This window comes from Trichosurus vulpecula, chromosome 1 (genome assembly GCF_011100635.1).
Source record: "Trichosurus vulpecula isolate mTriVul1 chromosome 1, mTriVul1.pri, whole genome shotgun sequence".
Lineage (NCBI taxonomy): Eukaryota > Metazoa > Chordata > Mammalia > Diprotodontia > Phalangeridae > Trichosurus > Trichosurus vulpecula.
Genome location: NC_050573.1, coordinates 192174392 through 192184454, shown reverse-complemented (window position 1 = coordinate 192184454; position 10063 = coordinate 192174392). Strand labels below are relative to the sequence as shown.

Sequence of the window (10063 nt, the reverse complement as noted above, 5' to 3'; positions counted from 1 at the left end):
ACATTGCAAAAAGAAGTAACAGTACAGACACAATCTACTCTGTCATCTGCTCATTGGATTATAGTTTAGTAACACCACTTGGATGAGATCGATGCCACCATTGTAAAATCCCTGAAACTAAATCAAGATATACTTTCATAGTAAGTGTCTTCAGTACAATGCTGGAGATAGAGACAGATGGGAGTGGGTGGGGAAGAAGCATGTTGATAAACACAGTTCAGTTTTTAACTTTTTTATACAAACAAAACCAATGCAGCCAAAATTAAGAAGAAAGCAGTAAATTGGGGAAAACATTAATAACGAGTTTCTCTCATAAAGGTCTCATTTCTCAAATATATATAGATATATAGATATAGATAGATAGATAGATAACTGAACTAAATTTATTTTTTAAAAAAGATACAATATCCAATTAATAAATGGTCAAAGGATATGAAAGTTTTAAGAAGAAGAAACTGAAGCTATCAGTAGTTATGTAAAATACCCCAATTCATGAATAATCAAAGAAGTGTACATTAAAAAAAACCCTGTGTATGCCACCTTATTTTCATCAGATTGGCTAAGATGATAGAAAAGCAAAATGACAAATTCTGGAGGAGTTGTGGCAAAATGGGTATACTAATACACTGTTGTTAAAGCTATAAACTGATCCAACTGTTTAGGAGAACAATTTGGAACTGTGTCCAAAGGGATATTAAGCTATGTATATCCTTCGACCCAGCAATACCACTACTACCTCAAAGATATCAAAGAAAAAGGAAAAGGACCAACATGCACAAAAAATATTTGTACCGACTATTTTTTTTGGCTTTTGTTTTTGTGGTGGCAAAGAATTGGAAGTTGAGTGGATGCCCATCAACTGAGGAATGGCTGAACAAGTGGTAGCTTATGATTTTGATGGATTTCTATTGTGCTGTAAGAAATATCAAAGTAGATGGTTTGAGAAAAGCCCAGGAAGATTTATATGAGCTATTATTGCCAAGTAAAGTGAGGAGGACTAGGAGAACATTGTAGATAGCAACATTGATACTATAATGACAGTCAGATACTCTGATCAATACAATTAGACATCACAATTCTTAAGGACTCATGAGCAAAAATGCTATCAATCTCCAGAGAAAGAACTGATAAACTGAGTGTAGATTGAAGTATATTTCCTTTCATTTTTTCCTTTATTTTTCTTTTGTAATATGGCTTATGTGGAAATATTTTATATGACATTACATGTGTGATCGACATTATATTTCTTGCCCTATAAATGGGTGGAGAATGAGCAGAAGGGAGAAAGTTCAGAACTGCAAATAAAATTTAAGAAATAATTCAATTTAATTTCTAAAAGAAAACCACAGTTCAGGCATAAGAAAAGAGACAGATCAAAGGCATTCAAACTATATGAAAACATCAATATTTTTGTGATATTTTCTTGGAGGAGAGTAAGGAAGAACTACTAAATAACAACACACAAAAAAACAAAAGCCATTACATTTCAAAAAAAGGAAACATTAATTTCATATTTTAGAGCTCATTTTAAAATCAGTTGTGTGTAATAAGACTACCAACTTGCTAGAACAAAACCCAAAATCAATATCAAGAAGAAAAAAATTTTAAAATGTGGTTATATGATATATATATATATATATATATATATATATATATATGTATATATATTCTCCAACCCGATTTATTTATACAAACTATTGATACAAAAAAAGGAGCAGGCAATGGATAAAAGAGAAGACATTGACACAGTATCACTATTTCCTAAGAATGATTAACTTTTATAAGTAAACTAGCAAATGAAGATACCAAATTCCTGTAAACTAACTCAGTCAGCAAATACTTGATGTCTCTGACAAGTGGAAAGAGATAGCAGCCAATGCTAACACCAGTTCAAAGTATGAACTCACTTTTGAAAAATTACAGACAAACATGTTGGAAGATAATTAGAAATATTATATCGTAAAACAGGGTGGGGGGACATTTGCAGAAAACTTGGCAAGAGAGCAAACAAATCATGCTGAGAGTATCTAAAGATGAAACAGGAAGGTGGAAAAAGCAGATAAAAATAGAAAATACCTGAAGATATTTCTAAAAAATTGTCGTTGTTGCTTTTTCCATCAAGGAGAGTGGGGCCAACATATCAGGCCTTCAGCATATTCTTTAATGTGCTGCATGAAGAAACAAACTAACACTAAAAAATAAATAAAGCAAAATTAAAACTAAAAGATGGATATCTGGACTAAATCAAATACATATGGAGAAAGTCAATGCTAGGGGTAACAAAATTTGGACAATTGGAAAATTTATTTTCATAATACTGGAAAGAGAGAAGTACACAAAATTTTTGAAAGAAAGATATACATAATCATTAATATCTCTGAAAAGGTGATAGAATACACATTCATATACACATAGACACTACAAACACACACATATATTTAACTACCAACTCATAGGCCAACTTTCCTCCTGTACAAAAACATTTACAAAAAGAGTTTGTACACTTAGGAAAGGTATCCTTGATGATGATTTAAGAAGAAAATCAATGAGAGTTCACCAAAAATCTATATCTGTCAAAATTAATTTGTAAATTTGGAGAATGCAAGATCCAATTATTTTGTTTTTCTAAATGAAGCATTTGATGCAAAGGAGGTACATGCCACCATACAGGTTCCACAAATGTATCTCATGTGTCTATCCCAAAATCATATGCCCTAAAAGCATAATTTATTTGGCCCTCTGATTACTAACATCAATCTGTGAATCAAGGCATAAAATAGGATTATATATGTTCAAAGATATTGGTCACTATTATAGAGGATGTCTAACTAAAGAAGCTATTTGACTCTCTGATTACTAACATCTATCTATGAATCAAGGCATAAGATAGGAATATATGTGTTCAAAGGTATTGATCACTATCATAGAAGATACATAACTAAAGAGGCCAAAAGGACATGTGGAGAGAGATGCTATTTGCATCTAGACAAAGAACTGATAAATAGAAGTATGTATTGCATGATTTTACACACACTCACAACTAAAATGGTGTGTGTGTGTGTGTGTGTGTGTGTGTGTGTGTGTGTGTGTCTAATGGTAACCATCTCTAGGGCATGGGGGAGAAAAAAGGGAAAAATTTACATGATAACTTTATTAAATATTTAAAAAGAATAGCAAGTCACACATAATAGATTTGCAATTTCATGTGCAATCATCCTTTTTTTTTCTTTTAATTGTCCTATGTTATGGAAATGCTTCCTTTATTCCATAAATTAAAAAATTAAATAAATTTAAAAAAATTGAAGAAGGATTCTTTGTTGATAGTGAAACTAGATTTCCCCTCATTATGGATGACATTGTACCAATTGCATTAAGCTAAAGAACACTGGACAGTCTACTAAATGAGATCTGTAATTACCGAGAAGAGTTTAGTTTAATTATTGATACAGAAAGATAAAAATAAAAATTCAGTTAATGAAGAATGCCTAATGTTAACAGAAATTCAGAGTTTCTAATGAAATCCTATTTCTTGTTCTCCTTTGTATACTGAAACTTGTGTTTGTGGATGATTAAGTTAACTACACAAAAACAAAATGTAAAAAAAAAAATTAAAAAGAATATTACTTGGCATTATTATACAGTTGGATGAGCAATATATAGATCAGTTCGATCAATCCATATGTCTTAGTCAGAAACTATGAACGGGCAATGAAATGGGATGGGCTCAGAATTCAATAGGAAGGGAAAAGTAGGCTGGCTTGCTTTTTTTTTCCAATGAATCCAAGCTTTCTTACTAAAAATAAAAGGTCTTCAGAATTATTTCAATGATGCTCTATGCCTGAGTCACAGAATACTGTAATCTATGACAACTAAATTTATAGTTTCACCAAAATGGGGAACCTCACCAATGGGTGAGGTGCATTGTGATCATGTATGGATAACAAAAGGAAGAATAGGCCCCTCAATATTCTGCTTTAAACAACTTTAAAATAGTACCTCAAGTCAAATTTTATAACAGTAGAGCCAGTAAAAGGTCAGGGTAGACACTTTTCCAGCCTAAGAAAACTTAAGAGGTATGTAGGAGAAGTTTGTAACATCAGAGTAGAGGCCTGTCCAGAGTTTACAAAAGAGGCAGCAACAGTACCTGCAGCAGTGGTTTGGGGAGCTCTCCATTATAAAACAGTAAAGGATTTAGACAATTGATCAGAAAGTGATTGTGGGGGAATCTTTTCCAGCACTGGGTACAGCTGGCACTGATTACCAACTCTACTGCTTATATGCAGTTCTGGGTTCAAGTTCAGGGCAGAGAAGAGCACTGGGGGAACAAGGGAACTGGGGCTATGGTTTCATTTCCAAGACAAAGAGGATCACTAGTGCTTGTGGTATAGGGGACTAGGGCCCCTTCCTGGGTGAAAATCAGTGTAAAGACCCAGAAAGCAATGACCACACCTCGCCCTAGATCACACAACCTTGGAAACACCAAAAACTTTCAGACCCCCAGAACTTGCTCAGAAAGCAACATCACAAAAAAGCCTAAAGCTTGAAACAGTACTTCAACACCCATAGGCAAGCAGAGTCCAGTTTTGACATAAAATTCAAGGTCAAGAAATAGGCTGGAAAAATAAACAAAAAGAATAATTTTACCATAAGAATTAAACTGGTGGCAGGGAAGACAAAGACATAAATAAACTCAGAAGACAGCAATGTAAAAGCAGCTACAAACAAAGCTTCAAAGAAAAATGCTAATTGAACCCAATGCCAGCAAGAATTCTTTAAGAGTGAAAGAAAGAGGTACGGGTGCTAGAAGAAAAACTGGGGGAAAAGGAGATTTTGTCTTGGGTTTTCATGAACCTGAACAAAAGCCTTTGTCCTGGCTCCTTCCTGATAATGTTGAGTTTGTAGTAGCAGCGAGGGGCTCAGGACATTTGTTCATAGGTCATGTTTGTTTTGTTCTTGTGATTTCCCCACAGTCAAGCCAGTCCATTAGAATCCACTACCTGGAATATTTTGGGTTCTTTGTCCTCCCATCAGATAAAATTTTCATACCAGCTGTCAGAAAGCAACTGATAGACATAGTCCCAGTGCAGTCTGCAGTCTGCTATTCATAGGCATGGAATTCTCCTCCAGCAGGGAGATGAATACCATGATGTGGCTCATATATGCCAAGTCTTCCTGGTGTGACAGGTTAACAGGCTTCCCTTCCCTGTGTAGTCTATCCTCTGACAGCCTGGAACTTTTTGAAATCCACTGAGTGCTGGGGGTTCAGTATCAAAGGGTTCATGATAGGGCTGGGCATCAGCTGAATGACCCATGTTCTCCTAATGAGGACTAGATGTCTTTGGGTGGGCTTCAGAGAAAGGTAAGCATGATTGTTCTCCATGGGAGACACTGACAAAGGGCAGGACTCTTGGTGGTTGCTCTCCTGGTGAAGCCTTGGGCCTGGGATCTGCTCAGAAGGAGAAAGGCGATGGATCACGTTGTCCAGAGGACTGGATGGGCTGCTGGTCAGGGTCAGGGAAAGGCCAGTGGTTGGTTGTAACAGGTGACCCGGAATGATGCTAGAGTTCAATGGTTGGAGGATTGTGCTGCATACTTTCCACCGACGGCCTTGAAGATCTCTGGACAGAACTACCTTCGTCATAAGTCTTTCCCCTCTACTTTCCTGTAGGACAAGATAGATTTCTATACCCAATTGAGTGTGTATGTTGTTCCCTTTTTGAACCAGTTCTGATGAGAATAAGGTTCACTCACTCCACCTTACTTCCCCTTTCTTCCCCTCCACTGTAAAAGCTTTTTGTTGCCTCTTTTATGTGAAATAATTTTACCTCATTCTACCTCTCCCTTTCCTTTTCTCCTAATATATTCCTCTCTCACCCCTTAATTTTATTTTTTAGATATCATCCCTTCATGTTCACCTCATGCCTGTGCCCTTTGTCTATATACACTTTAACTGCCCTAATAACGAGAAAGTCCTTATGAGTTATAAGTGTCATCTACCCATGTAGTAATTCAAACAGTGTAATCTAATTAAGACCCTTAAGATCTTCCTTTTTTCTTTACCTTTTTATGCTTCTCTTGAGTCTTGTATTTGGGAGTCAAATTGTCTTTTGAGCTCTGGTCTTTTCATCAAGAATTCTTGAAAGGCTTTTATCTCACTGAATTCCCATTATTTCCCTGAAAGATGATACTCAGTTTTCCTGGGTAGGTGATTCTTAGTTGTAATTCTTGCTCCTTTACCCTATGGAATATCATATTCCAAACTCTCCAGTCCTTTAAGTTACAAACTGCTAAATCTTGTGTTATCCTGACTGTGGCTCCAAAATACTTGAAATATTTCTTTCTGGCTGATTGCAATATTTTCTCCTTTACCTGAGAACTCTGGAATTTGGCTGTAATGTTCCTGGCAGTTTTCACCTTGGAATCTGCTTCAGGAAATGATAGGCAGATTCTTTTAATTTCTCTTTACTTTATGAATCTAAAATATCTGAAAAGTTTTCTTTGATAATTTTATTGAAATTTGATGGTTAGGCTTTTTTTTAAATCGTATCTTTCAGGCATTCTAATAAATTTTAAATTATCTCTCCTGGATCTAGTTTGCAAGTCAGTTGTTTTTTCCAATGAGATATTTCACATTGTCTTCTATTTTTTATTCTTTTGGTTGTGTTTTATTGTTTATTGATCTCTCATAATGTCAGTACCTTCCATCTGTTCAATTTTAATTTTTAAGGAACTATTTTCTTCGGTGAGCTTTTGTAATTCCTTTTCCATTTGGCCAATTAAAGTTAAGGAGTTTTTTTTTTCCTTCAGTGAACTTTTGTGCCTCTTTTTCCATGTGGGAAATTCTACTTTTAAAGGTATTCTTCTCATTGGGTTTTTGTACTTCTTTTTACCATTGAGCTTAGTTTTTTTTTAAGGTTCTATTTTATTCATTTTGTGTGTGTATGTCTCCTTTACGAAGCTGTTGACTCTTTTTTTGCACAATTTTCTTGCATCAATCTCATTCCTCTTCCCAATTTTTCCTCTATCTCTCTTACTTGATTTTCAAAATCTTTTTTGAGCTCCACCATGACCTGGGGCCAATTCATATTTCTCTTGGAGGCTTTGGATATAGAGTTTTGACTTTGTTATCTAATGAGTAGCCACACCACAGTGAAACCATCTTGTCAGATGGGCTGAACCAGGTTGAATATAACTGGCAGGCCTCAAATCCATTGTTGAGTTAGAGAGATGTCTACACCAAACATTTCCACCTGACATACTAACATCAATATTCATTTCATGAGAACAAACTGGCATACTGATCTTGGAGTCTGGCTTGGATGGAGGTCCCAGGACTGAGCTCACTAGCTATGTGATCCTGGGTAAGTCATTATCACCTTGGCTTTGACAACTTCAAAATAGGGATAATAATCTTTTTACTACCTAACCACTGAGGTTTGTTGTAAATAAAGCATTTGTGAGACTGAAAGTAGTATGTAACTGTGAGTTGCTGTTGGTTTTGATTCCAGCCCATTCTGGATAGAATCCTGTCTCTCACTATTTAGGTAGCAGGTACTGGTCATGAAAGAAATGAGTAGTGGTATCACGAATTCAAGAATTATAAAATAAGGATTTTTCAAGGCATGGCAAATAGTCTTAGGAGTGATGGAGGTGGAATACATTAAGTGAAGTCAGAAAGCTTGAAAAGTAGAGTTATTTATAAGTTATTATAGATAACTGATTCATAATGGTTAAAAACAGAACTAGGTATGGGATGGAATGAAAGTGCATGGGGTTCCAAGACAGGGGCCCTGAAGGTAAGGAAAGCATTTGCTTTAATTAAACCAGTTCCTAACTTCAAAAGAACATTCATTTTCTGCTCAGAAAAATGATGAGATAATTCTTAGACTAAAGGAATCAGTCTGTCCCCTCCCCCCAACTTAGATAAAACCACAAAAAATTGTTGAGACCATTATACTGAAAACAAAGTACAGCATGATATCAATGTTTAGAGATACTGCTAATATGAAAAGCATATCATCAGGTTCTGTCAATATATTACTAACACCCTTTCTACAATCCAACAGATTGGATTTTACTAAAGAAATCTCATCTGGACTTACATCAATACATATTCATAGGATAAATTTGAAATGTCAAAAGATAATGCTAGGTAAGGATTCCTTAAAAAATATGGTAATGTTATTACAGCATTCCTCTCTAATCCACCATTCTCTTCTTTGTATTGAGCTATTGCTTATTTTATACATTTTCTAATAGCACCCACTATGTAATTAGACTACAAGGAATAAATTGATTAGTCATATTGTGAAACATGATGTAGAATTGGATATAATTTATTAAGGATCAGTCAATACTACGTATTTGCATATATATATATTTTATTGAAGGACTTATAAATTAACCATTTGATTTGAAATAACAATTAATTTGCTAAATGAAGTGAAGTCTTTTTTAAATCAGCAACTTAGCATTTCCCTTTTAGCTGGTTGTCTTTTGATTCTCCAATAATTTTTAAAGTAGGATGACTAAGCCAGTAAGTTTACTAACATTTTAATGCCTCGCATAAATGCAACTTCCCTGGTATAATTACTCCCCTTCTGGTTACCACAAATGAATTGATCATAACCATTAGATTGTCTTCAAGAGCTACTCTAGCTGAAAAATTTCATCACCATGAAGCTCACCTCTTCAATAAATGTCTCTGAACTTAATTAGATCCACTTTAAGACCATGAATCTACAAATTGTCAGGCAGTCATAACTAAAAACTTTTCAGTTTTGTAGGATCTGCCAAAGATTATCCTCCATTGGTATAGACTTCCAGAATCCAGAACCATCTCCATGCTATGAAGTACCAGACCAAGACTTTAGTGGAGGTAGACAACTAAAGGGTATAAAATACATAAAAAGCCCAGCTGTAGTCCAGTACAAATAGCCATGTGGGAAAACAATCCAAGCAATCTGTGTGTGGTTAATTAGTGGAGGGTTAGGTGGGCAGAGAATGAAGTCTTCAGTTCATAGAACCATTGATTTTGTTTATTTGTATTGCTCACCAGTTCCTTTTCCTTCCTCAAAGTGGTTTGCATGTGTCGACTCCAAATGTTTACTTCTTCCTTACTCATTTTTCACATTATTGAAGATATCAGTAGCATTATAAGCATATTGAAATTCATATACACTATGATTCATTAGCCTCATTAAATTGATATAAACTTATATTTCTTGGTTCCTTTCTAATTGAGTATATTCTGTTCATGTTTTATATTTGTTTGTGTTTTTTTACTTTCAGCTGTCCTTGGCTCTTTGTGTTGAATAACCACAATTACAAGAACTTACTTGATACACATCTTCAGAAATTCTGCTCTTCAGGTAATGGCAAAATCAATGGTTTTGAAGGTTTCATGCTCTCAGTTCCCGTATCTCAAGTCTGCAGCTTTAACTATAAAAGAAAACCCAAACAGATACCTGCTCAGGCTGCTTTTTTCAAACAATAAATGGATCCTGATCTAAGCCATTTTGGAGGGTATGTTGGTGGAATGAGAGAGAAGGGAGATGACAAAGGGTAGGAAAGTAACAAAGTAGAGATACCAAAATAATTATATACCTGTCAATTCCTTTTTTTCCTATTAAAGACTCACCTATTTTTGCCTATGAAAAGTTCATTTAAAGCTGTCTCTCTCTAGAACTATAAAAAAATACCACAGTTCATTCAACAATATAATACACATCTAGTATGTTTTCAAATTTCCCTCTTTTGTGGGTTTGAGATTGACAGCTCTATAATTAGGAATAACAAAGAAGAAGGGAATTAATAAGATTTAGCAAAAGGCACCAGCCAGATAACTCAGGGGAGGGGGGTTATCATGGGGCATAAATTAGACAATCTCACTGAATTCAGGAGAAAAAAATGTTCAGATATGAGGCAACTAGACATGTTTGAGTATTAAAATATACAGTGAACTAGAGGCCACAGAGTATGCTATTTTAACTTAACCAAGATACTGGCCAAATTCTCTTCTTCAACTCATCTAGTACTTGAAGATGGCTTCATCTCCAAAGTC

At 35.0% G+C, this 10063-nt stretch overlaps 1 pseudogene; it reads right to left on the bottom strand.

The window, feature by feature from the left end:
- Nucleotides 1–4772: 4772 nt before the first annotated feature.
- On the bottom strand, nt 4773–9124 carry LOC118835513 (annotated as a pseudogene).
- Between the last annotated feature and the right edge of the window lie 939 nt (nt 9125–10063).